We start from the raw sequence: 4,145 nt of genomic DNA on the forward strand, positions 1-4,145 counted from the left end.
GGGGCCTAGCAAACACAGAAGTGGATGCTCACAGTCAGCTATTGGATGGATCACAGGGCCCCCAATGGAGGAGCTAGAGAAAGTAGCCAAGGAGCTAAAGGGATCTGCAACCCTATAGGTGAAACTACATTATGAACTAACCAGTACCCCGGAGCTCTTGACCCTAGCTGATATTACAAAGTCTAACAACCCTGATATTACTCCTCTTACCAGTCAGAATGACCAAGATCAAAAACTCAGGTGACAGCAGATGATGGAAAGGATATGGAGAAAGAGGAACACTCCTCCATTGTTGGTGGGATTGCAAACTGGTGCAACTAATCTATAAATCTGTCTGGCGATTCCTCAGAAAACTGAAATAGTATTACCTGAGAACCCAGCTATACCACTCCTGGGCATATACCCAAAAGATGCCCCAACATATAACAAGGACACATTATCTACCATGTTCATAGTAGTCTTATTTATAATACTCAGAATCTGGAAAGTACCCAGATGTCCTTCAACAGAGGAATTGGTACAAAAATGTGGTACATTTACACAATGGAGTATTACTCAGCTATAAAAAACAATGAAGTCATGAAATTCTTAGGCAAATGGATGGAACTAGAAAATATCCTGAGTGAGGTAACCTAGTCACAAAAGAACACACATGGTACACACTCACTGATAAGTGGATCTTAACCCAAAAGTTCAGAAAACCCACAGAGCAAATGAAGCTCAAGAAGGAACACCATACTGTAGATGCTTTGGTCCTTCTTAGAAGGGGGAAAATATTCACAGGAGTAAATTTGGAGACAAAGTGTAGAACAGAGAATGAAGGAAAGGCCATCCAGAGACTGCCCTACCTGGGCGTCTATCCCATATACAGTCACTGAGCCCAGACACTATTATGGATGCCAAAAAGTACATGCTGACAGAAGCCTGATATACCTGTCTCCTGAGAGGCTCTGCCAGACCCTGAAAAATACAGAGGTGGATGCTTGCAGACAACCATTGGACTGATCACAGGGTTCCCAATTGAGGAGTTAGAAAAAGGACTGAAGGAGCTGAAGGGGTTTGGAACCCCATGGGAAGAGCAACAATATCTACCAACCAGACACCTCAGAGCTCCTAGGTACTAAACCCCCAATCAAAGGGTACACATGGAGGGACTCATGGCTCCATCCACATATGTAGCAGAGGATGGCTTTGTTGGGCACCAATGGGAGGAGATACCCTTGGTCATGTGAAGGCTTGATGCCCCAGTGTAGGTAAATTCAAAGGTGGGAAGGTAGAAGAGAGACGGTGGGTGTGGGAACACCCTTATATAAGCAGGGGGAGGGAGGATGTGTTAGGGAGATTCTAAGGAAGAAACTGGGAAATCAAATAACATTTGAAATGTAAACAAAGAAAAAAAACTAGTAAAAAAAAAAGGGAAAAAGTCAATGTACAAGAAAAAAATTACAAGTGGAGAATATGGAGAAGAAAAAAATTTTAAATAGCATTAGCTTATATCATCCTGACTGAGGTAACTCACACCCAAAAGGACATTCATGGTATGACATGTACTCACTATTAAGTAGATATTAGCCAGAAAAAAAAGAGAAAAGGAAAAAGGAAAAAAAGTACAGAATATCCAAGATACAGTCCACAGAACTAAAAAAGGTCAATGAGCTCAAGGGCCCAAGTGAGGATGCCTTGGTCCACTTGGGAGGGAGAAGAAAGCAATCACAAGTAGGGAGGGAGGGACCTGGGAGGGAAAGTGGACAGGATGTTTGGGGTGAAGAAGAGAAGCTGATCTGGTATTGAGTGAGGGGAAAGTTCTGAAGTCCTGAGGGCCAGCAGAAAGAATGGAAACAGGCAACCTTCTTGGGAGGTAGGAGGTTGTGGGGAGCCTCCAGAATACACCAGAGACCTGGGAGTTGAGAGACTCTCAGGACACAAAGGGAGGGACCTTAGATGAAATGCCAGACAGAAGGGAGAGGGAACTTATAGAGCCCACCTCCAGCAAGAAGACAGGGCATCAATTGAAGGAGGGATTTGCCATTCCACAGTCAAACTCTGACCCATAACTATTCCTGTCTGAAAGAACTACAGGGATGGAAATGGAGAAGAGCCTGAGTAAAAGAAAATCCAAGGACAGGCCCAAAGTGGGATCCAGCTCAAGGGGAGGGCCCAAGGCCTGATACAACTGATAAGACCATTGGTGCTCACCAAAAAAAGACCTATCATGCATGTCTGAACTCTGCAAGACCCAACAAGCAGCTGAAAGAGTCATATGCAGATATTTGTACCCAACCAATGGACAGAAGCTGCTGACACTTGTGACTGAATTAGTGAAAACTGGAAGAAGCTGAGGATGGAGACCCAGAAGGAGACCAACGGTCTCAGTTAACCTGGTCCCCTGACTCTCAAGAGACTGGATGTCTCAGGGAGTTTAGAGGTTTGGTGGGGTCAGGTGGGGAGGATGAGGGGAGGACATCCTCGTGGATACAGGAGGGTGGGGAAGAGGTATGGGTTTTTGAACAGTCTGAGGGTGAACCGGGAAGGGAATAAAATCTGGATAATAATAATAATAATAATAATTAATAATAAAGATGCAAAGCACGATCTCCTCACACCTATTCTCTACCTTCAACAGGACTTCCAGAAGCAGAGTTAGCAAGAATATGTGGATGCTGGCACTTGGTGCCCTGGGATGCAAAAAGGTTACTTCTTGCAATATATGTCAGGTTTAAAATTTGTTTTCCCCTTTTGGTTCCTGATTCCCATTATTATTAATTCAACTTCATGTTGTAAACTTGAAAATCACGCTCTCTGCTCCTCCCTGTTCCAGAGACAGCCATATCTTCTTGAGCAGTACCAGCCTCGTCCAGGAACCAAAATAGTGAAAGTCAGTGTGAACGAATTTGGCTGTATTGGGCACCTGGTTACTAGGGCTTCCATCTGCCCTCCACCTGGCAAAGTGGAGATTGTTGCCATCAACGACCCCTTCATTGACCTCAACTACATGGTCTACATGTTCCAGTATTACTCCACCCATGGCAAATACAACGGCACAGTCAAGGTTGAGAATGGGAAACTTGTCATCAACGGGAAGCCCATCACCATTTTCCAGGAGCGAGACCCCACTAACATCAAATAGGGTGAGGCCGGTGCTGAGTATGTTGTGGAGTCAACTGGCATCTTCACCACCATGGAGAAGACCAGGGCCCACTTGAAGGATGGGGCCAAAAGGATCATCATCTCCACCCCTCCTGCTGATGCCCCCATGTTTGTGATGGGTGTGAACCACGAGAAATATGACAACTCACTCAAGACTGTCAGCAATGCATCCTGCACTACCAACTGCATAGCCCTGCTGGCCAAGGTCATCCATGATAACTTTGGCATCGTGGAAGGGCTTGTGACCACAGTTCATGCCATTACTGCCACTCAGAAGACTGTGGATGGCCCCTCTGAAAAGCTGTGGCATGATGGGTGTGGGCTTCCCAAAACATCATCCCTGCATCTACTGGTGCTGTGAAGGCTGTGGGCAAGGTCATTTCAGAGCTGGATGGGAAGCTCACTGGCATGGCTTTCTGTGTTCCTACCTCCAATGTATCCATTGTGGATCTGACATGCCACCTGGAGAAACCTGCCAAGTAGGAAAACATCAAGAAGGTGGTGAAGTAGGCATCTGAGGACCCACTGATGGGCATCCTGGGCTACACTGAGGACTAGGTTGTCTCCTTTAACTTCAACAGCAAGTCCCACTCTTCCACCTTTGATGCTGGGGCTGTAATTGCTCTCAATGACAACTTTGTAAAGCTCATTTCCTGGTATAAACATGAATTTGGCTACAGCAACAGGGTGGTGGACCTCATGGCCTACATGGCCTTCAAGGAGTAAGGAACCCTGGGCCACCCACCCCAGCAAGGACAGTGAGAGCCAGAGAGAGGCCCTCCATTGCTGAGGAGTCCCTGGCCCAACTCAGCCCCCAACACTGAGCATCTCCTTCATAATTTCCATCCCAGATGCCCATGATAACAGGCGGGGCCTAGGGACTCCTCCCTACTCTCTTGAATACCATCAATACACTTTGCTGCACCTGCCCACCCAACAAAGAAAATCACTGACACACTTTCGATTTCAGATACATAAATAAGGCTGGGAAGTGTCAT

General features: G+C 46.2%; 1 pseudogene; it reads left to right on the top strand.

Moving 5' to 3' along the window:
• The first annotated feature begins 2,680 nt into the window (after positions 1-2,680).
• LOC110284534 lies at positions 2,681-3,873 on the top strand (annotated as a pseudogene).
• The last annotated feature ends 272 nt before the right edge of the window (positions 3,874-4,145 follow it).

Source organism: Mus caroli, chromosome 18, assembly GCF_900094665.2.
Source record: "Mus caroli chromosome 18, CAROLI_EIJ_v1.1, whole genome shotgun sequence".
Lineage (NCBI taxonomy): Eukaryota > Metazoa > Chordata > Mammalia > Rodentia > Muridae > Mus > Mus caroli.